The sequence below is a fragment of the Lissotriton helveticus genome, chromosome 3_2 (assembly GCF_964261635.1).
Source record: "Lissotriton helveticus chromosome 3_2, aLisHel1.1, whole genome shotgun sequence".
NCBI classification, from domain to species: domain Eukaryota; kingdom Metazoa; phylum Chordata; class Amphibia; order Caudata; family Salamandridae; genus Lissotriton; species Lissotriton helveticus.
This window is the reverse complement of record NC_136062.1, coordinates 281,055,002-281,079,159: the sequence shown is the minus strand read 5'-3', so window position 1 is coordinate 281,079,159 and position 24,158 is coordinate 281,055,002. Positions and strand designations below refer to the sequence as shown.

Sequence of the window (24,158 nt, the reverse complement as noted above, 5' to 3'; positions counted from 1 at the left end):
GTCATCAGTGATGTCATCAGTGATGTCACTGACCATGTCATGAATGATGTAATATGTGACATCATCAGCAGTGGATTGCAGGTGCGCGATATATAGTTAGTGCAACTAACTATATATGGAATTTCAATGGTTTTGTGTGAGTAAAATAAGGTTTTTTAAATGCTAATTCCTAACTATATATGGTCTATAACCTATGGTTTTTTCAGTGAATTTTCAAGGTTTTGTAAATGCTAATTCCTAACTATATATGGTCTATAACCTATGGTTTTTTCAGTGAATTTCAATGGTTTTTTAATAGCAAATATCATAAGCTGTCGAATGTCAAGTACGTGGTAAGTGAAAACATTTTCGTGTTTATGCACACTGATCTGCTTTGAATGGTGCCCCCCCCCCTCATTTCTATTAGGAGTACTCTCTCTTTGCAGATAGTGAAAGGTAGTTAACGCAGGTCTTTGCCCCCATTGTAATCCGTCGTGCCTGCTTCTCTCTCCATTTGATTCATTGTTATCCAAGTATTTACTGTTTTAGAATTAGTTCTCTTTGGTTCATTCTCTATTTACAAACAAACACAGAGTCGCAATACTCTGTTTAGTCTTTGCAGATAACGAAAAATCGTGTAAAAAAAAAGAAAAAGAATCGAGCAAAATCAGTAGGCCACTAATGGGATCTCTTTTTGACCTCGCAAAAATAGAAACATTAGGAACAACCCCTCATGACAAATACAAAACTAGTGAGATGAACTGAACTCCACACAATGATGGCTGCAAAACAGCTCGGCTCCGCCACCCACCCCGCCCAAAATAACGATAAAGAACGGCTGCCATGATTGGTTGCGGAATGACCACGACGGAGCTACGAAATGGTGCTGCTCTCATGCTAACCCCAGCTTCAGTCTGAAACATCCAGAAACACTGTAGACTACCAATTCGATCAGTTCCGGTAGCGCCCCAATGTAACCCGGTAGAGAAGAACTAGCCCTCCCCTCTTTGACTGATGGTTCTTGTTGCCTGTCCCTTCTGTTGTCATTTAACAGAACTATTTAGCCTGCTGAAAGGGGTTGTGTTCCGACCGCTGGTTGGTGGAGACATTTTGACTATATTCTGTACCTGCGTTGTCGCGTAATGCGTCATATGACGCGCCGCGTTAGCGCATCCGGAAGTCATCCGGGGCGCGCAGCGCGTAACGTAAGCATAACAAGTCATGTGACTTGTTAATAAAACTTTTCATTGGTTCATTTTACTTTTCTTATTGTAATGATGAAAGGCTTGATCATATGACCTAAAAATTACGCTTTTCATTACTTCCGAACATTATTTTTTCTTAAATATATGTTATAATGTTCCAGGCTAATGTACTTTCCCGGAAATTTTACAACTGTCCTGCAAGTAAAATATATTCTTTTTTCGAGAAAAAGAGCGTTTCTTCGTCCCATGACGGAGCCGTTGAGCAAAAGAGGGTCGACCTGCTGTCTTAGTCGCCGATACGCCTGAATATGAGATTCTTATCGATCACTTTATGTTGCAGGAATAGAAAACACAACAGCCCTTGACCATTTATCTTTACTGCGTTCCTTCGTATTATACCTTTTACCCTTCATGTAATTGGTCTGCTTTATTTCACTTGCCTTTTAATGATTCTAAAACAGTGACTATTATTAAAAACTTTACCAATGTATATACTACTACCATGTTTTCTTTTAAAAACCTTTATTGTGAAAATTTCATTATACAAATACGAGCCTATAACCACGTGGGCCGGCCACGGAGCAAACTGTAATCGTATATGATGAATAGACATTTACACTGTAGAGGAACGTAACGGGCGGGCCATTAGGTTGCAAGAACTAAGGTGTCTAACAGTTACGGAATCGGTGGACGTACATTTTATAATTAAAATACGACAGGGCCAGTTACAATAAAATTATCTAGATATACATTTGCGGGCAAGTACCATGGGTGACGTTAATTCGAACTTTCAACAGTACAGTAATCAATAACACATCAGAACTTAATATCAATAGGGATGTCGAAATATTCAATCAATTCTCGTCCCCGCCCGCCATGTGCTTCAAAACTGCATACGTATCTCGTGATTTCAAGGTTCTGCAACCAGTACACAACAAGGAGTTACGAGTCCCATTTATTCTGGCGCCATTTTGGGCGAGGACGGGCAGGTCCAGGATATAGTCAAAATGTCTCTACCAACCATCGACTATGATGATGTTCATATGCTGTATTTATTAGAGTAACACTCAGATGTCCACATGAAATAAATTTGCCACAATCTAAACATGTCATTTTAATCTTTCCAAAGTTCTTCTAAATATTTGGGACCGTTTCCCTTGCCTCTGAAGCTCTCAGTGCCACTTCTTTGATGAATATACTAGCAGGTCAGGGGTTCTCCTCCAAATCTCTCTTTTATGCAGCACTATAATTAATTGTTGCCACCTCTCCATATGACGATGCATGGTATAGTTACCACAACTATATTTTTTTTCGGTTCCTCTAGAGAGTTCATCGTGGCAGATGAAGCGTGTAACGTACCGGGCATTTACCTTTTTTTGCATGTACAGGAAAGGAAAAAAAAATCGAGCGTCCGAGTTCTAAGGTGTCCCAGGGCCATTTTAGTGGACCAGGCCCAAATCCAAAGAACAGGCCGCCATTTTGAGAGTCCTGTTGCAGCCGCCTGTCGCTGTAGCATCAAGAGCAGCCGAAACTCAGCTGAATGGCAACTGAAACGGTAAAGGGGCGCCCCACTACAGCAGACGAGCCAGGCCCAAATCCAAAGAACTGCTATCTCACAGGCTAATGGGGCGACCCACGCTGAGTTTCAGCATTGTAGGATGACCACACAAGTACAGCAACTTGCTAGACATCACCTCGGTGCCATCCGGATCTCGGCGCCCCACTGCAGATGAAGTGCCTCTCAACTATGAAACCACCACGGTGACATCCGGATCTTGGCGCGTTGTGCTGCCTTCGGCCTATTCGCACATCGGTCCGCTACTGACGCCATCTCACAGGCTAATGGGGTGACCCACGCCGAGTTTCAGCATTGTAGGATGACCACAGCAACTTGCTAGACATCACCTCAGTGCCATCCGAATCTTGGCATCTCAACGCCTAGTGGTATCTTCCATACAAAAAATATTGTTACGCTGCCTTTGGCCCCATTCGCACACCAGTCCGCAACTTAGACATCACCTCGGTGCCATCCGGATCTTGGCATCTCAGCGCCTTGTGGTGTCAGTCAGAAAATATTGTTGTGCTGCCTTCGGCCTATTCGCACATCGGTCCGCTACTGACGCCATCTCACAGGCCAACGGGGCGCCCCACGCCGACTTTCAGCATTGTAGGATGGCCACACCAGTACCACAACTTGCAAGACACCACCTCGGTGCCATCCGGATCTTGGCATCTCAGCGCCTTGTGGTCTCTTCTACACCGGAAATATAGTAGAAAATATTGTTGCGCTGCCTTTAGCCCCATTCACACATCAGTCCGCTACTGACACCATCTCACAGGCCAACGGGGCGCCCCACGCCGACTTTCAACATTGTAGGATGGCCACAGAAGTGCGACAACTTACTAGACACCACCTCGGTGCCATCCGGATCTTGGCGCGTTGTGCTGCCTTCGGCCTATTCGCACATCGGTCCGCTACTGACGCAAACTCACAGGCCAACGGGGCGCCCCACGCCGACTTTCAGCATTGTAGGATGGCCACACCAGTGCGGCAACTTCCTACACACCACCTCGGTGCCATCCGGATCTTCGCGCGTAGTGAAGCTGCAGCAGCTGCAAATAAGCTTCAGACAGTGTTACAACCGCTGCTCAGAACTCTCAACTATGACACCACCTCGATGCCATCCGGATCTTGGCGCGTTGTGTTGCCTTCGGCCTATTCGCACATCGGTCCGCTACTGACACCGCCTCACGTGCCAACGTATTTTCTCCACATTTTATACCCTATGCCGCATAACAGGTCATGTGACTTCTTTATAAAACTTTTCATTGGTTCATTTTACTTTTGGTTTCCTAATGATGGAAGGCTTGATCATATGACCTAAAAACAACACTTTTCATTGGATGAAAACTTTTTTTTCCCCCCAAACGATGAAAGCCCCACCTTGTTTCTGGATGTTTCAGACTGAAGCTGGCGTCACCATGAGAGCACCACCATCTCGTAGCTCCGTCGTGGTCATTCCGCGAGCAATCATGGCAGCCGCTCCCCACCAGAAGCCTGCAGGAGTCGGGGCCCCCAAAACTTTTGATGAATTCTCAAGGCGGAGGGGACGCTTTCGAGAATGGGGTCCAAGACCTAGCAGACAAGCGTCCGATTTCCAAGGTGTCCCAGGGCCATTTCAGTGGACCAGGCCCAAAAAGGAAACAGCCTGCCGCCATTTTGAGAGTCCTGTGGCAGCCGCCTATCGCTGCACCGCAAGAGTGGGCGCAACTCAGCTGAATGGCGGATTTTGACACAGTGGACCAAAAGCGGACGGAATGGCAACTGAAACGGTAAAGGGGCGCCCCACTACAACAGATGACACTCCACCTGGAGAGGCCCGTTCACGCCGCCTCCCCCGGGGCGCCCCACGCCGTTATTCGGAGCAGCATTGTAGGATACCAAAACCAGTGCGGCAACTTACTGGACATCACCTTGGTGCCATCGTTCTGCTGCCTTGGAACTATTCGCACAACAGTTTGCTACTGATGACCCACCCCCCGCGACGCCCCACGCCGTTATTTGCTGGGTGGCAACTTACTAGACATCACTTTTGTGTCATCTAGATTTCGGCGCGTTCTGCTGCCTTGGAACTATTCGCACAACAGTTTGCTACTGATCACCCACCCCCCGCGACGCCCCACGCCGGAAATCTGGACGTTGTGCTGCGTTGGGACTATTCGCACAGCCGACCGCTACTTCGTTGTTTTTCTCTAAAAATGTTTATATGTTATTACTATTTTTGTTTTCTTGTATATATTTATAAATTATTAAAGTTTTATAATCTTACTACTTTGTCGGAGTGCTATATATTTTTAATGTGACACATAATTGTAAAAACTTTGATGTACAAAGAGTCATCCCTGGAATCTTCCGCTTCACGCTCGGTCCCCTCCCCAATCACAATACAGGATGGTTTTCAGATAATAGCAACGCTTCTGCTGTGACGGATCTCATCGAGTGTGGGCCTTGATCTACTATAACTCCTTTGAAGACGGGTGATTCTTTACAGCTGTGGCCATAAACTACATCTGCAGGGCTAGCTGATAGCCTAGGACCGGCCTGGACAATCGGACACAGAGGAAAAGGAGTGTCAGAGGGTGCGGTAGTGAATAGGGCGAAAGGGAGGTGTCGGGCGGGCACAGGGTGTGATTCTCAGGGAAGAACAGCGCAGATGGGGGGAGGTTTATTACCCATGCATAAAACAGAGAGCGGGGGTGACCACTGCCTGGGGGAGATGCTTGCGAGGGTGGGGAGCCATGGTAAGGATCGACAGCGTTCACAGAGTGGATCTGGTCAAGGCATCTAAAATGGCTGCCGTGCACGACAAAAGTGTGGCATTTGAAAAAAGACAAGATGGCGCACACAATGTTTTTCAACAATTCCTGATTTCCTTCGAATCGAACGTTAACAGACGTTGGGGCATATTACCAAAGTTAAGCGATATTTATCCCTAACGATGCATTGCAAAGATTTTTTTACCGTCAGAAATTATCGCAGATAAACCTTGCTATTATCAAGGTTTATCGCAAATACGATAAAAAACGAGCGCAATGCATTAATGTCGCTGAAAACTCCGCGATATTCATGCATTACCGAGCTAATGCTCTTAGCCATGTTATCCACCTCCCATTGGATAACATGGCTAAGAACTGCTCAGGGCAGCTGTTACTTTTTGGAGATATTCGCGCTTATCTCGAATATTTCCAAAAGTTGATAATAGGAGATAGCGATGTTAGCGACTGTTTCCAGTCGCTAACATCTTGGCATGCCCACTTTGCATGTCATTAGTGATAAATATCACTCACATGCAAAGTGGGACCCAAGATGGTCGCTATCTCCTACTAGCCGTCGCTAACTGGTGTTAGCAACAGCTAGGTAATACACATATAATTTTATCTCCGCGAAGCGGAGCGCTGTTACAGATATATATCTTGTTTTTGAACGTTAATTTCTCAAAATGCACTGAAGCACATATATTGAGACATAGCAAAGGCACATCGGGCTACCAGTCCCTAATATTTTACCAAGTTTCGTGCAAATCCATTCAGCCGTTCGATTATTATTATTATTATTTTTTTTTGCCCCGCGGGGCCCTTTTAAAACCTCCACATCAAACCTAGGGGGTCAGCGAGGATCTACTATGCCCCCTTATGGTCATCAGCCGTTCGATTATTATTATTATTTTTTTTTTTGCCCCGCGGGGCCCTTTTAAAACCTCCACATCAAACCTAGGGGGTCAGCGAGGATCTACTATGCCCCCTTATGGTCATTTGCCCCTTCGCTTTGGCCTCCTCTTGTCTCTCGATCCTACCGAGAGACAAGATGGCGGCCGCTACGTACTGTTTGGAATGTTTACAGACACCGGAGAGCCAATCAGCTTCGCTTCGCAAAGCTCCGTAACGCGAAAAGTACGCGAAGCGGTGCGCTGTTACAGATATATATCTTTTTTTGAACGTTAATTTCTCAAAATCCACTGAAGCACATATATTGAGACCTAGCAAAGGCACATCGGGCTACCAGTCCCTACAATTTTGCCAAGTTTCGTGCAAATCCATTCAGCCGTTCGATTATTATTATTATTATTTTTTTTTGCCCCGCGGGGCCCTTTTAAAACCTCCACATCAAACCTAGGGGGTCAGCGAGGATCTACTATGCCCCCTTATAGTTATTTCCCCCTTTGTTTTGACCTCCTCTTGTCTCTCGATCCTACCGAGAGACAAGATGGCGGCCGCTACGGACTGTTTGGAATGTTGACAGACGCCGGAGAACCAATCAGCTTCGCTTCACAAAGCTCCGTTGCGCGAAAAGTACGCGTCCTGGGCCGCTGCCCAGTCCGCTGTTACAGATATATATCTTTTTTTAAACGTTAATTTCTCAAAATCCACTGGAGCACATATATTGAGACCTACAAAAGGCACATCGGGCTACCAGTCCCTACAATTTTGCCAAGTTTCGTGCAAATCCATTCAGCCGTTCGGGCTAAAAGTGAGGCCAACCGCCCTATGGAAAACTCAATGTTAAAAACACGTTTTGGGACCCCCCTTTTTTCTCGACCCCCCCTGGACGAAACCCCCCCCAATTTTCAGGGGCTGCTCAGAAACAAAATGTGCCATTTTCCTGAAAATTTCAGCCAATTCCGTCCACAAACGCCAAAGTTATTAGACATAGAATTTTCAAAAAACCCATAGAGAAAAAATCCTAACTATATATACCTACTGGCGACCGCCAGTAGGTAATATGTGTGTATATGTATATATATATATATATATATATATATATATATATTTATATATGTATATATATATATATATAAAGTCACGCACACACTTGCACAATCTTAATGATGGCCTATTGACCCTGGCCTTTTTTGCAGTGTTATCCCTAAACCTTTTGCCTTCACCCATCCTATTTTTCAGACCCTTTTTAGTTAGCTGTAGGACTCTGGGCACTTTACCACTGCTGATTAATGCTAAAGTGTATATGCTCTGTATACATTGTATTGGTGAATGGGTTATCCATGATTGTCATATTTGACTTACTGGAAAGTGCACTGTGTGTGCCCATGGCCTGTAATTCTAATGCTGCTAGTGGGCCTGCAGCACTGATTGTGCCACCTACATGATTAGCCTTGAAACCATGTCTCAGACCTGTCACTGCAGTGTCTGTGTGGGCAGTATTAAACTCCCATGTCGATCTGACAAGTGCACCCACTTGCCAGCTCCAAACCTTCCCCTTTTCTACATGTAAAGAACCCCTAAGGCAGGCCCAAAGTATCCCCATGGGCAGGGTGCGGTGTATATGAAAGGTTTTACTTGTACTGGTGTGTTTTATGTGTCCCGGTGGTGAAATACCGCCAATTTCATTTTTCACTATTGCAAGGACTATCACTGCCATAGGATTTCATTGGGAAGAGAGAGAGTTTTGGAATTTGGAGTCCCTGAACTCACAATTTAAAAATACCTCTATGGGGTAGCTGGTTTTTAAATGGCATGTTTGAAAATTCCACTTTTAGAAAGTTTTATTCAAAGAAGGGATTTGCCCCAAAACATTCTGCCAGAGCAGGTCTGGAAAAGAAAGAAAGTGGGCTTTTTCTTGCTTTACAATTCTGTGCCTCTGACTGCCTGTGGAATCCACGTCTGAGAAAGGGTGACAGTTTGGCTGTTTGTGCATTCACTCGAGACAGTCATACACAGGGAGCTGAAGTGTGCCCTGAATATTCTAATGGCTCATCACCAGGCTGATGGGCTTTCCTGATCTAATGGTAGGAGGAGTTGTCACTGTGCCTGTCCTCACACAAAGCTGTCTCCACCCTCTGTAGTGTCTGGAGCAAGGTCAGGGAAAGGCAGGGTCTTGTGCACTAAAAATACTTTCCATTGAAGTTTGCCTACTTCATAGGCAAAAACTGGTATGAGTACTGGAGCTGTGACACCATAACTTCAGAACACTTCTGGACTAAGAGTTGATTCTGTCAAGAAGACGAGCTGGAGAAGCTGTAGGAGAGTAACTGCCACTCTGCTTGTTGCTGTGTTTGGATGCTTGCTGTTTCTGTCTTGGACAGTGAAAAGGTTGGACTTTGCTTTCTGTATCCTGCTTGCCAAGGTTCTCCAAGGGCTTGTGTGTGCTTACCTCCTGTTAACTAGTCCCAGTGCCCTCATAGACTTCACCTGCAGCCTCTGAACTCCTCTGCTGGGAATTCTGACCTGCCAAGTGGTGCCAATTCCAGTTCTGGGCCCTTGGAGGTGGTTTTGATGCAAAGAAGCCCTCAAATCCACGCATCGAAAATCAGCACCTGTTTTTCCTAGTCTTGCCATCTGGTAGAAAAACCAACACATCACTGCAGTGCGGCCAAAGAATCGATGCAGCGTCTGTCGTGTCGCTGAAAAGATCGCTGCAGCCCAATTCCTGAGCACCGTGTCTCCAACGTATGAGACACCCACTCCGACTCCGACACAGGCCCTGCTGTGTGGCTGAAGAAAGTGATGCATCACCTGCTCATGGCTGGAAAATCAATGCAGCACCTGTTTAGCCGCATCAACCCCAGTCTGTCTGGATATTTAACGTATCACACCTGGGCGCCATGTTCTTCATCAACGTAGCCCAGTAGTAAAGAACAGAGGCAGCAGGTCTGGAAACCGTCTCATCACCTCCCCACGCAGTCAGGAATCAACATAATCTCCCCTGTCAGTAAGGAATCAACGCATCACCTCCCATGTGCAGCAGCAAGGAATCGATGCATTACCTCCCCTGGCAGTAAGGAATTGATGCCTCAGCTCCCCTGCGAGTAAGGAATCAAAGCATAACTTTGTTTTCCATCTCTTCATCTCCCCTGTGCCTGTTTTTGTCTTTCATTTTGACGTATCCCAGGTACTTTCTCATAAAAGTCACTCATCCGTAGTTGCGTAAGGATTTAACTGTTTTGAACCTTTTAAAAGTGATATATTTGCTTGTGTATGTTGGTGTTTTGTCCGTTTGGTCCTGTTTTATTCTGATAAAGATTGGTTTTTTTTCTAAAATGGTGTGGTGTCATTTTGTAGTGTTTTTACTGTGTTACTGTGTGTGTTGATACAAATGCTTTACATAATGCCTCTGAGATAAGCCTGACTGCTCGTGCCAAGCTACCAAAGGGGTGAGCAGTGGTTATCTTGGCTGTGTAATCCCCTTAACCTGACTAGAATAAGGGTCCCTACTTGAACAAGGTGCAAGCCACTGCTAACTAGAGACCCCTATTTCTAACACTGTTGGTCAGCGGTGAGGATAGGACTGGTGTATGTTCTTGGCATACAGTGATAGGTGTTCACTACTACCAGATCGCAGACCATAACGTACCAGCATACTGTTTTTCTCCTTTTCTCTCAGTTGGTCATTTTTCAAAATGTACTCCTGCTTCATCTAGATGGACTTGGTTCTCTGTGTGGTTGTTGCACATGTGAAGCCTTGACAGAACGGAAATTAGTTTCTTTCACCTAGATATCTTATTTGATGAAGGAGTTGAAGGGTTTCTGCAAAGAGAGGGGGCTGTTGTGAAGAGGAGATCCATAAGGTGGGATCTTGAGGCAGACTTGTGTTGTTATGAGGAAGCACACTGGGTAGCAACACTATCAGATGACTCTGAGGAGGAATCTTAGAGGGAGGATCCCCTGCCAGAGTACCACAAGGGCAGTTGCCCTAGGATGGGAGCTGAGGAGGAGAGAAATGACTTTGCAGAGGCTCCAGAGGAGAGAGGGGAGCACACAAATACGGAGCCCCCTGCTGTATCTACTGCTGGCAGCAGTGTTCTCTCGCCGGGCCTGTCTCCAGAGGAGCTAGAGCTTAGGCGGAGAGCCAGGAAGCTCGAGCTGGAGCTTGTGAAACTCCAGCTGGAGCAGGAATGAGAGAACATTTTGGATGGAGAGAAAGAAATTGGGGATAGAGAGCAGAACATGTTTTTTGCTCATGAATTTAACTTGAGAGAGCTGTAGTTGAAAGCCAGGAGAGCTGGGTCCAGCTCAGACGGTGGCAGTGAAAATGTAATTTCCAGTATTGCAGAAAAGGTTCACATACCCAGAAACTTAGTGCCTGACTTCAAAGAGGGTGATGACATCCACAAGAGGATTCAGGTTTCTGAGGTAGCTCCAGAGGTGAGCAGGGTCTCTGAGGTGGATTGGGGAGCTGGCACGGGGAGTCATATTCCTAGTTGTGAAAGGGACACTCTACTGGCTCTAAAAGGGACTCATGGGAGGTGTTCCCCCATGGTAGAAGCCCTGTTAAGGAAGTATGGAGACACCCCAGAAGAGTGTGGGATGAGTTTCAGGGACAATCAGACACTGTCCCACTAGTCTCAGGAGGGAGATGTGGGGTACTTTTTCAAGGCACTGGATGGTGGGGCGGAAGGGTAGTATGGCTAAAATATTTGAGGGGCTGTACAACTTGACTGTTCAGTCACGGTTTTCTAGAGCTATTCCAACACCCGGTTGAGATTGTGAGCTCTCTGACCTCCATGGAGGTTTCCCTGGAGGCAGACCTTTTAATGGATGCCAGAGGTTCTGAGGAGGCTTTTGGGAGTGATCATGAAGGAGGTGGCTCAGGTTTTCCCCAACCAAGGAAGGTGGGGGAGGTTTGCAGCAGCCCAGATAGTTCCCAGTGTGGTGGGATGGGTAGAGGGTCTCATTTCCCTTCTCAGGTTAGGAGGAGAGGTGGAAGTGGGCAGATGCCCATACTGCCTAACACCCAGTCGCAGGGCCTGGATGGTTCCCAGAGGGAGCACCAAGGAAGTTTTCCTAGTCTGTATCGGGATGACATTCACTGAGGTGAGGGGATCCCACAGTGTCAGGTAACTGGGGGTGGGGAGGTCGGTTGTCACAAGAGTCCCAACAGTTCTGGTGTCTGGCAGCACCACTCCAGAAGGGAGGGTGCAGAAGTCCAGATAGAGGAGTGAGAGGTGGAGACAGTCTACAGTGGGAGGACTAGTGGGTAAGGGGTTGCCAGCTCTGAGATCAGGGCACCCCAGGACTGACCCAGGTGAGGTCACTTCTGGTTGCTTGGGGGGGGCTCCATGCGCTGCCAGATGGAAAGAGGGTAGGAGACCATTGTCAAGGAGACTCTTGCACAACACTTACAGTGTGTTTCCCTTGGGGGGGAGTTATCCTCCCCCAGACATCTGCCCAGCCGGAGGGTACAGAAACAGGATTGGGGGACCAGTTGCAGTATAGCACCCCTGAGCTGGTGGGAGAATTGTACAGAACAGTTGCCACAAGCGCCCTGACAGTTCTGGAGTCAGGGGGTATCTTTCCACAGTTGAAGGTACAGGACCCCAGAGGGGAAGACAGGGTGTGGGAGAGCCCACCCCGATCTCCTCTTCAGCCTCAGAGTACACACACTGTGCTGAGTGACCAGGCTCTTGTTAGCATCCCTGAACTGGTGGGAGAACTGTGCAGGACGGCTGCAACCAGCGTCTTGACAGTTCTAGAGTCTGGGGTTACCGCTCCCAAAAGGAGGGTACAGAGCCCAGAGACGGAGGGCATAGAGAGGAAGGACTCACCCCAGACTCCTATCCTGCCTGAGGGTACAGACCCTGGGTTGAGCGACCAGTCTCAGCATAATCCCCCTGAACTGGTGTGAGAGAGAGTGGACAAAGAGCATAAGTCACCTAGGGCTGCCGACCTCCACTCTAAGAAGTCACGAGGGTTAGAGGGCCCTGGAATGCCTAAGGTCTGGGTTTCCTCACTGACAGCTGTCCGTGGCCACTGTGGGTTGCTGTCCTGGTGGACAGAATTGCCCTTGGGTTGAAGGCAGGAGTCAAACGCCGGGAGTAGAATGGGCTGCACCACTATGTTGGACACCGTGGTACTCTAAGCCACCTGGAGACATCTGTGAGCATAGTAAGGTTAGGTGCATAGTAAGGTTAGGTGCTGCACAGATGGGATCCACAGGTGAGGAGAAGGATTCCCCATGGGCTAGCATAGTAGGCCCTGAGAGTATAGACAGAGGAATACCACTGGATTCAGAAAGGCGTAGAACTGGAACGTGCCCCTCTTGTTGCGCGCTAGGGTCCATGCTCTATCGCCCTAATCAGGGAAGTCCATCAGGGTATTGATTGGTCTACCCTGGCTTTAGGATGGAAGTAGGGTTATGTTGGACCTGGCCCTTTTTGCAGGGTTATCCCCAAACATTTTGCCTTCTTCCTCCTATTTTGTCTGACCTGTTTTGTTGGCTTTAGGACTCAGGGCACTTTACCACTGCTGATCAGTGCTAAAGTGCATATGCTCTCTGTGTAAATTGTATTGGTGACTGGTTTAACCTTAATTTACATATTTGATTTACTGGTAAGACCCTAGTCAAGTGCATTGTGTGTGCCCTAGGCCTGTAATTCCAATACTACTTGTGGCCCTGCAGCACTAATTGTGCTACTCACACGAGTAGCCGTACAATCATGTCTCAGACCACCCCACTGCAGTGTCTTCGGGGTGGTTTTAAATTGCCTTGTCGACCTTGCAAGTGATCCCATTTCCTAGGCGTAAACCTTCCCTTTTTCTACATGTAAGACCCCCCCACTGCAGTGTCTGTGGTTTTAAATTGACTTGTCGACCTGGGAAGTGATCCCATTTTCTAGGCGTCAACCTTCCCTTTTTCTACATGTAAGGCACCCCTAACAAAATCCCAAGGTAGCCCTCATGGGCAGGGTGCAGTGTATGTGAAAGGCAGGACATGTACTGGTTTGTTTTACATGTCCTGATAGTGAAATACTTCCAATTTTGTTTTTCATTATTGTACGAACCATCTCTCCCTTAGGTTATCATTAGAGCTGCTTGTACCTATCACCGGTGTAACTTCCAATTGGGAAGAGATAGAGATTTGGAGTTTGTGATTCCTGAACTTACAATTTAAAAATATTTTTTTAGTTAAGTTGTTTTTTAAATTGCATATTTGAAAATGGCACTTTTAGAAAGTGTACCTCGTAGTGTTAAGGAGGAAGAGCTGTCAACGTTTCAGTCTCCAGTGGCCAACTAGGTCCGCGAGACCATCCTCAGGACTCAGCGTAGAATGGAAGTTAATCCTGTATGTACTGTCATAAAGATAACCATCAGTCAATGATAATGAGACCAACACATCTGCTCAGATTGTGCATCGCCCCGCCTACCCACAATAAATCATCTACATGTGACAAAATCACTACCAAGTGCAAAAACCAAGTGCATAACTTTAAAAAACCTATAAACACCATAAAGTGGCTGTAAATACACTTAATCCTTTGTCTGAACAAAAGTTAACAGACTTAAGTACAATTATACTACAATACCTTGCTTCTAAGACAAACTGGCTCCATACAAAATGCCACCTCTACTGTACGGTTCATGCTACAAGACAGAACCCAAAGACACAGTCACTGGTAGAACAGCAGTCACAATGTGTATGGACCGTCACCTAGGTAAGTGTTCACAGCTCTTACCTATATCCGATTAATCATACAGTTTTCACGTATTTGAGCCACTTATTAAGGCTGTTACGCTCATCGGAGGGTTTCGCGCAGGCTACCTCACAGCAGTGCACACCGTTTTGGATGCGTTTTGCCGCATATACTACTCGGCTGTAGACTAAGCGTTACACCTTTCCTGGACACATTTCTCAGCAAATCAGATACGTGGAACACACCGTTTCCACATTGCTACAAAAACATAGGAGACGCATATCGCCTCTTCAGCCAGTCTTGGAGACTATCTTGTCCAAGGGGCGTCGCATTGCCATTTGCTTAGAAGATTTCTATTGTGTTCTTGGGACTACCTAGTATATTGTCCTTATCACAGGACATTCAGCCCTGGAAAAGTCCAACGGACGAAACACTTGTCTGTTGCTTCTGCTTGTGCATACCAGATATTGTGGGAATTACAAATGGAATAAATAATTCACAAAAAAGAAGAAAGATATTAATGGACTTTATAGTTTGGATTATATGTATGACTACTTTTTTTTACCAAAACCTTTACTGAATGGACTTCTCGTGTGTGCTTCGGTACTTATCATTTTGCATTGTTTCTGCCAAGGATACCGCCCTAGGCAGGTTGACATCCTAGGTGGCGGGGTGTTTTAGTACCACGACAGCACCTTCATTTCATATGAAAAGATATTCTGTATGTTACTACATTTCAAACTAGTGTTAATATTTGATGTGCAATTACGGTGGGAATAGCCAGCATTTGTGTTTGTACACTTGCATACATTTATGGGCCTGCAGAGTTATTTATTTTGTCATTTATTGATATAATACCACTGGGTTTGTGGGTTGGCCCTTGTGTTGTTTAAACACCAATATCATGTAGACACCATCAGCCAATTCTGACTTTTTAAATCAACTGCATATTGCTTGCTGGGATTTAGCTGCCCACATTGATAATGGCGAAACATCGATAATTAGCATGGAAAGTCCTGTTGATAAAATAAGAAAGAACAGGCTGAAGGTGTCACACATAACATGACTCTACTCGGAAGATATGTGAAAGTACAAAAATTCGAAAAAAATATAATTATATTAATGTTATTGATAGTAAGTTAAGTTAAGTTAAGTTGGCATTTGTTAAGCGCATTATCACCTACAGGTCTCTAAGCGCTGCCAGAGAGATCTTACCTAACCAAGAGAGTGGGTTATATCCACGCTTCTGCGAACAGGACTGTTCTTAGTTTTTTCCTGAATGGAAGGAGATCGTGTTCCTTCCGCAGACTCTCTGGTAAGTTGTTCCAGATGGACGGGATCAAGGATGAAAATGCTCTGCCGCCTTTTGTGGACAGGTTAAACCTAGGGCAAGGCAGGAGGCTAGCATCCGTGGACTGTAGTGCCCTATTAGGGATGTATTTGACGAGGCAGTCCTTGATGTAAATAGGAGCTTGGCCATAAAGGGATTTATGAGCAATACAGAGGCCCTTGAATTTTGCTCTCTGTTTAACAGGAAGCCAATGCAACTGTTTGAGAAGGGGCGATGCATGTGCATGCCTAGAGGCTTTGAAGATAAGCCTTGCGGCATCATTCAATTCCACCTGGAGTCTTGACATAAGATTCTCCGGGAGACCAACGTATAGGGCATTGCCATAGTCGAGGCGAGCTAATATCAAGGGCGAGACTGCAGTTCGTAGTGTGTTAAATGCCAGAATGGGGCCAAGTTTGCGCAGTTGTCTCTACAATCCCGTGCATGTACCCACCACAGCCGAGACTTGCTGAGTCATGGTGAGCTTAGCATCAATTTTGATCCCTAGACTTTTGACCACACATAGATCTCAACTGTCACACTGAAATGTTTGTTAACTTTCCACTGCAGTGCACCGGACTGAATGAAAGAGTGCAGGTTCCGAGTAGTTACAAAGTTTAGTTGGTTCAGGTACAAGTAAGATATTTCAGTGGTTTGAATGGCTGCTGCAAAATGAAGATGAGTTAGTCAGTTATGTGGTGGTGGAGTTAATTGGCATGAACATCCGAGAACAGGTCATTAAAAAAAAGAAAATTATAGAAAAAACCAGTGGCCCCTTAATTTTAATACAAAAAGCACACCATAAACTTCTGTATCTTTGTATTTACTTTCTACTTGCCTAGGCTCGTCTTGCTGTGATTGGAAATTAAACAACAGCTACAGTTGTATACCTACCAAGGTCCTAAAGGGGCCATCCAATGGATGACAAACTCGCACTCACTATCCTCCTCACCAGCAAGCTGGACTACAGGAACACCTTCTACACCGGATTCACCAAGCAACTCATAAGAGTACAAACCCTCCTCACTTTCCCATGCAGAACACACATTACACCACACCACACCTCAGGGAGCTCAACTTGCTACTGATGCATAAACACAGCGAGTACAAACTCCTCACTCACACATTTAAGGCACTACATAGCATAGGCTACCAAAACAATTGCATCTCTGTCCACCCATCAGCCAGACATTTCTGATCTGCCAGACTCCCACTCACACACATCCCACGGATACACAGAAACAGATCCGGAGGCCAGGCCTTCTCGTACATCATTCTTAAAACGTGGAATTATCTCCAACTACACATCAGATCCTCCTCTTATCTTCTTGAGTTCCACAAGAAGCTGTAGACCTGGCTCTTCCAATAAACCCCATCCTTGGCACGGCTAGGCTAGCACACCTGCTCAGCGCCAGGATTCCTCTCTTTCGCTCTGTGGGTGATAGTGAGCTTAACAAATACACACAACATAATATGTCATATGAGGTTTCAAAACTCAAGCAGGCATCACTAAATAGTGCAACATTCTAAAATACTTATTGTATTTGTTGGCAGTGCAAAATTGTTTAAAGAAAACTGTGTTTTTCCCTACACTGGATGGCCCTTAAACTTCTAATGCTCAAGGAGTGCCCCTTTCCCTCATATAGCTAACGTATGCATCCAGTCCCTCAGATTTCACAGCAGCTTAAATCAACTTTTACTTAAAATGTAAACCTTTTAGAACAGTGACTTAAGAGTTTTAGAAAATAACATACACCTCAACTAACGGACATTATATATATGGGCACGTGAACTGCAGAGGTAGGCATCCCCACCTCTAGAACAGTGTGTGCCTTGCGGCAGCCCTAATTTACAAACAAACTTAGGGGCAGATGTATAAACATCCAGATTTGCGAATCTCAAATAGTGATTTTTTAGAAATCGTTATTTGAGATTTGCAAATTGGTATGTATTTAGAAAATCACATTTTTTTGCGTTTTCTTAAAATTCCTTAATTGCGAATCGCAATTGAGGAATAATGTCCCATTCATTTCCATGGGCCAAGAGGCCCATAGAAATGAATGTGAAGTTATTCTCAATTTGCGATTCGCAATTTGAGAATCGCAAATTGAGAATAATTTCAAGGGTGCAAGGGTGTCATGAGGACACCCTGATGCACCCCTGAAATTCACATGTGTGCGCATATGGCGCACATACAAGCCCTAAGAGCATGTATGTGCGCCTCATGGCACCTTCACAAATGCAAAAAAGTGCTTTTGTGAAAGCAATCGCAAATTACCACCAACTTCAAGTTGGTGGTAATTTGCGATTTCTTAATGAGAAATCGCACAACTTGGGTGCTTCATACATTGCATTTAAGGAATCGCAAAATTTGCGATCCTTAAATGCAATCGCAAAATAAGGAATCGCAAATTTGCGATTGCTTATTTTGCACTCAAATTTGCTACATACATACCATTTAGCGAAAACGAGTTCGCAAACGCCAAAACTCTGCGAATTTCAGCGTTTGCGAACCCATTTGAGCTTCATACATATGGCTCTTAATCGTTGATGGCTCTTGTGCTGTATTTTTTTTTATGAAATACCTCTGATTGCAAATAAAGTAATACAATACAAAATCTCCTGATGGTGATGCTAAATTCTTGGCAGTTTACAAGAACACATGGCTTCACCACATGAGGCGACTGACAAAGTTGCGGGGAGAAAGAAGTTACTTCTAAACTGAACTTCACTTAGCTTAATCCTCAGATCCCGAGTGAGAATAGGAAAAATAATGAAAGACAAGAGTGACTGACAACACAACCAGTGGCGTAACAGTAGCCCCCGCAGCCCCTGCAGTGCAGGGGAGGACCCCGAGCTCCAGAGAGACCCCTCTTGCACTGTGTACAGGTGGCGTAAAAGAGGAGCGGTGTCTTCAGATTCTAAAACCTCTGAATGCAAGGGAATGAGTGAGAGCCGAGGTTCTTAAAGCACTTACAACAAGAAGAACAGAGAAGACAAGTCTTTTTAACTTCAAATGTACTGCAGCACTCTGCCACTGTGTGTAGGGGTAAACTTGGAGCATTAGTTCATATTATTCTTCCTTTTCAGGGCATTGTCAGGGCTCCTAGTACTCACACCCTGTGCGTGGCACGAGTTAAAACAGGAGCTAAATGCTTGGACTTCATCAAAGATGCAAAGGATACAATTTGTATTACAAAGCCACTGAGTATGTCATCAAAGACCTGTGGTCGGGGGAGCATTTTGTTTAATTACTAATGAAACATTAAAGCCACAAATAAAGTGCATTATAACTTGGTTGTGAAAGAAACTGAATTTAAGTGAATTGTTAAACTGGTGAATTAAATCTTAAAAAGGTTTGAGATGGATTATTCAGTCAATTGAAAGAGTATTCAAGTCATGTTGATGCTCTTTATTCTATATAATAATCATACACTTAAATATTAGATTTTTTTAGTCGTAGATATCACATATGATTTGAGAGGTAGAAGAGGCTTAGACAGGTATTCATAGAAAAATGTAACTGACAAATAGATGACATAAATACACAGATACATTTTCTAAACAAGCATTTACAATGCAACGGTCTCGGCATTGCAAAAGTTAGAGCTATTAGCATTGTAAATGAACGCGAGTTTAAGGTCTTGACATTGTAAATGACAAGGTCTTTTATTTATGTTTTAAAAACCAAAACATAAATAAAAGTCATTGTAATTTACAATGCCAATAGCTCAAAGTCGCCTAATGTGTATGGCAAACTACAGTAGCCTCCTGACGAGTGCCCTTTCACTTAATTTTTTACAATTGAAAGCCCTGGCACTTTTTTTTTAACAAATTAAGCACGGGTGGTGTCCGTGTGTGCATGGGAGTGGTGGTGTCCGTGTGTGCATGGGAGTGGTGGTGTCCGTGTGTGTATGGCAGTGGTGGTGTCCGTGTGTGCATGGCAGTGGTGGTGTCCGTGTGTGCATGGCAGTGGTGGTGTCTGTGTGTGCACGGCAGTGGTGGTGTCTGTGTGTGCCCGGCAGTGGTGGTGTCCGTGTGTGCACGGTAGTGGTGGTGTCCGTGTGTGCACGGCAGTGGTGGTGTCCGTGTGTGCACGGCAGTGGTGGTGTCCGTGTGTGCACCGCAGTGGTGGTGTCCGTGTGTGCACGGCAGTGGTAGTGTCCGTGTGTGCACAGCTGTGGTGGTGTCCGTGTGTGCATGGCAGTGGTGGTGTCCGTGTGTGCATGGCAGTGGTGGTGTCCGTGTGTGCATGGCAGTGGTGGTGTCCGTGTGTGCATGGCAGTGGTGGTGTCCGTGTGTGCATGGCAGTGGTGGTGTCCGTGTGTGCATGGCAGTGGCGGTGTCTATGTGTGCATGGGAGTGCTGGTGTCCGTGTGTGCATGGGAGTGGTGGTGTCCGTGTGTGCGTGTCCGTGTGTGTAATGAAGGAAGTGATGAGGCGTACACACTTAGGCAACTGAAAAACAAAGCAGTGCCTCTTTGACTGGATTGTCATCCGTTCTTTACTGTAAAAAAAAAAGCACTTTAATGCATATGAACTAAATGCAGCACATATAGTATAGATACGCAAAAAAAAGTATTCTCTAGCTCCTTACCAGCTAAAGTTCTAACTCCAGACATTATAGCATCTGCATGCTAATAACTATGTGTGAGTCGGACGTGGTGCACGCGCACATATGCTCACAGCGTGTAAAACATGCAGGAATGGGGCATCAAGGATTCCCACACGTTGCTCAAAAATGTGTATTCCCTATTATGTCCGCTCCCCCCGAATTAACAGAACTCTCACATAAATAAGAGGGATTACTCCTGGCTAGATGTAACAAAGGCCAAAGTGTGCAAAACTTACATTGTAGGAACAGATTAATCTAAAAGGGCAGAATATGCATTTTTACAAACATCCAACTGTTAAAAATATATGCAGCGATCACAAGTAAAATAACCAAAATCCTGAACACTTCTACAACCTCTCATAACAAAAGCTCTTCAAAAATCAAACTATAAATATGCAGTGAACTAATTTTTGAAACGCCTTTGTATGAGTCAAAATGAATGTATACTCTGTAAAACACAATATTGAAGGAATAGACTTTGAATTGTACAGACCTTGGTCAAACACAATGATCAACTGCAGACCAGTAAGATGCAAACACTGCAATGTGCAAATGTGTATTCTTGAGCAGACATTAGGCAATGTAATCATGAAAGCCTCGCATGCAAAATAACGAAGAAAAATCAAGTTACTTTCTATTTACAGTACATCATGACACAGTCTTCCTTGGCATTTGGCAACACAATGACGACATTTTCCGTCAATACCACAGTACATCAGCTTGGCACACAACTGAAGGGCAACACCACAAATGTATCAAATAGAAATTCTGTACAAGTGCACTTTGCAGGCAGCACAGGGGAAGGAGACCTGGCTAGATACTGCTAGTGAAAAACCTGACCCTGCCTGTTGATCAGCGCCGCGCACTGGTATGCAGACTCCCCCTGAATTCCACAGAGGCGCGCGACGCGATCCGGCCTGCCATGCATGCTGTGGAGACAAGACCTGGCCGCGCGCACAACGTTATCCTATGGAAAAACGCTGCGCGCGGCCAGGTCTTGTCTCCCTTCGGCGTCTCAGCACAATAGTTATAGCCGAGCCCTAAAAATGCTTTGCAGCATTTCATGTCGAAATATAATTTATAAAATGTTCGCTGTCTTATTAAACCAGTTGTGAAATAAGGCAAAGTATAAAAGTTTGTCAGTGGGAGTTTGCCCGCGCTGAATGCAATAACATACAATTGATGAACACTCCGATTCAGCACATCAATGATGGTATTGCAGTTTTTATGCACCATTTGTTTCTGGTCACCGGTGACTGGTGCTACATGCTGACATTTTCCCTGGCTGACATTTTTGAAGAGCACATGGATTTACTGCTGTTCTGAGTCTTTTTCAGTGAGTATAAACAAAATGTTTTGCCAAAAGGAAAATTTTAGTAAGCATAAATTACAATGTATACTTAAACAGCGATAACAACTACTTACTCAATAATAGTTTTTGGTAGTAGCGTTTTCAAATAAATGCCTGCCCAGCTCATATCATCTGATGCAAAGCGATCCAAAGAAAGGGGACGCTACTCTTTTTTAGTACAAATATAAAACAGTATAAATACAATTATATTTATTTGATTCTCTACATTCCTTTGCAGTAGCAAACAATATTTTCTCTACTTCTTCTTTGCCAAAGTCTGCCATTGTTAACAGATGCTTCCAGCCTATTTTTGCTGTGGTCGAGATATATTCTTCATTTTCTGGATATAGACGAACACTATATTTGCCAATCACGAGTGACTTTGCAAATCGTCCCTTGACCAATAAAAAAAGGCCATCTCTCTCTGCCGGATTTAGCTGCAATATACTTTCAAATCCTGCCCGAACATACCCGCCAGCCTTCAGAGGCTCTTGACTCGCAATCATTGTGTACATGATTGCTATTGCCACTTCAAACACATGATAACCATTGCTCAGGTCTTCGAAGTCCAAAATGCCAGAAATCCTATAGGTTTCTTGTATTTTGCCAAATAATTCCTTGCTTGTTTGCTGTAATAATATATTGTAGCCATTCAGATAAAAGTGAAAAATATGAAACATGTTAATATTGCATATTTATAATGTGTTCTGAATTAATGATTCGTTGTCAAAAACAAGCTCAATATGAAATACATTAACACAATATACTGCCAAAAATCACAAACAGAAACGTGCTGTTTTAGCGTAATACTAATTACTACTGTTGCATAATCACAGATGGGCTGATTTAAATCTTGATGATCTTCCGGCTGTCCCGCCTTGGCAACAGTCCCAAGTACTCCCCCAAGTTGACGGTCTTTCACCCACCGTATCTTGATGCATGCAGGCTGATTCGCCTCCTGCATTGACATTGTTTACCTGCCACGGTTGTGGCTCATCGCTGCCGAGGCAGCGGACTCCAATACTGGCAGACAGTACTCTATCGCCGCCAGGGCAGGCGTGTTCCTACCGAGCAGATATAGATTTCAAAGTTGTTCTGGCGGTATCCTAACGGCAGTTTACTGACGAGGGAGTCCATTGCGGTATGCGCTCAACAATGCACCATAACTCTGGCTATTGGATGAATGCTAGTATGACACACCTGATATCCATTGGCCAAATGGAAACACCTGCATACCACACTATAAAACACACTCTATTTCAGACCATGATTCTGTGCCATTCGACTGCAACTCAACATTTTCCAGCAGAACTTTTGCCAGTTGATAAGGTTATTTTGTTGCCTTTCCATGTATTTCGTCCCTTTATCTCTAATTTAATATCCTGTGGTTAATTGTTTTACTTCTTCATATTCCTTTGCACAATGCCGGTCCCCAAAATATCCCTGTTTTACTGAGGGAGAATTGTCTGTCATGGTGGATAAAATCATAAGAGATGAGCCACAATTTTTTGTAGCCAAGTCCAAAATACACCCCTATCTCAGAAAAGGCAAATGTGGGCCAGACTAGTCAACAGAGTGAATGCCGTAGCAAACAACGTGCGCACACAGGAGGAAATTAGGAAGAGGTGGAATGAACTGCAGGGAAGGGAGCGTTCCCTGGCCTCCAAGCATCACCTGTAGGCACAGAGGACTGGTGATGGTTCTCACAGCCCCCCTTACAACTCATGCCCTGGGAGGGGAAGATCTTGCAAATCCTACATCCTGAAGACTTAATACCTGGTGGAGTGGTGTCTGGTAAGTTACACTTTACATAGCTCACTAAACCTCAATGTCAACTCAGCTGTTGCTAATGTGTTCTGCACATATGTTACGAACATAAAAACCTCAAAGTATCAGTATCAGATCACTTGGATTGCTTGTATGAATGTATTGTGTTGCATCTAAGATTACAAGAGTCAATCTCAATTACATTTTACATGATGGTATGATGCCTGTAAATGCTACAAAACCAAATAACCCATTACACTATGTATGCCATATTGTAAGTGTCTCTCACATTTCAACTGCATATTTTCCACAGGCATTTTCCACTAACCATTGTACCAGTGTTGTGAAGTTGTCTTTGATTTAACTACAAATACCATGATGCCCTGTTTCTGTTTTGTCAAAAGAATATTGCCATGTCATAATGCTCATTCTCTCTTGTCTAACATATTTCTACCTTTAGTATAGTGTCATGAAGTGATCAATCCCTATTCAATGCTCTCTTCTGAAAACGGTTTGTGTTCTTTTCTGAATGTTGTCCTATTCCTCTCAACCAATTGAATAGATGTCATGACTTTCACAAATCAAACTGTGTTGACCTAAACATTGTAAGGTATGAATATTACAATGTAGACTCAAAGAGGGAATGGCAAAACTTTACTCTGCTCTGTTCACATGATGACTAATGCCACAATTTCATCCAAGTTGTGTAAATGTCTATTTTGAAGCCAAATAGGCCATGGAATTGTCAATACATTTCACCTCCCTACTGTGTTGGGTTGAATTGTTGGGAATTGTTAGATACACTTCCTAATCACTTCATAAACATGTCAGAACATCTTATTACCTGTTTATTTGAAGTTGTACTATTTGAAACTGCAAAGGTATATCTAATAGTACTGAAAGCTATTATCATCATAATCTCTACGGGCCCGAGTCACAAAAGTAATTTGAGACAAAATCCTAACTTTACCGCTTTCGGTATTCA

At 44.6% G+C, this 24,158-nt stretch overlaps 1 long non-coding RNA gene across 1 annotated transcript in view; it reads left to right on the top strand.

Moving 5' to 3' along the window:
• LOC144826659 (uncharacterized) overlaps positions 1 to 24,158 on the top strand; it is a 134,726-nt gene that overhangs the window by 74,256 nt on the left and 36,312 nt on the right. The gene's annotated exons all lie outside the window — the stretch shown is intronic.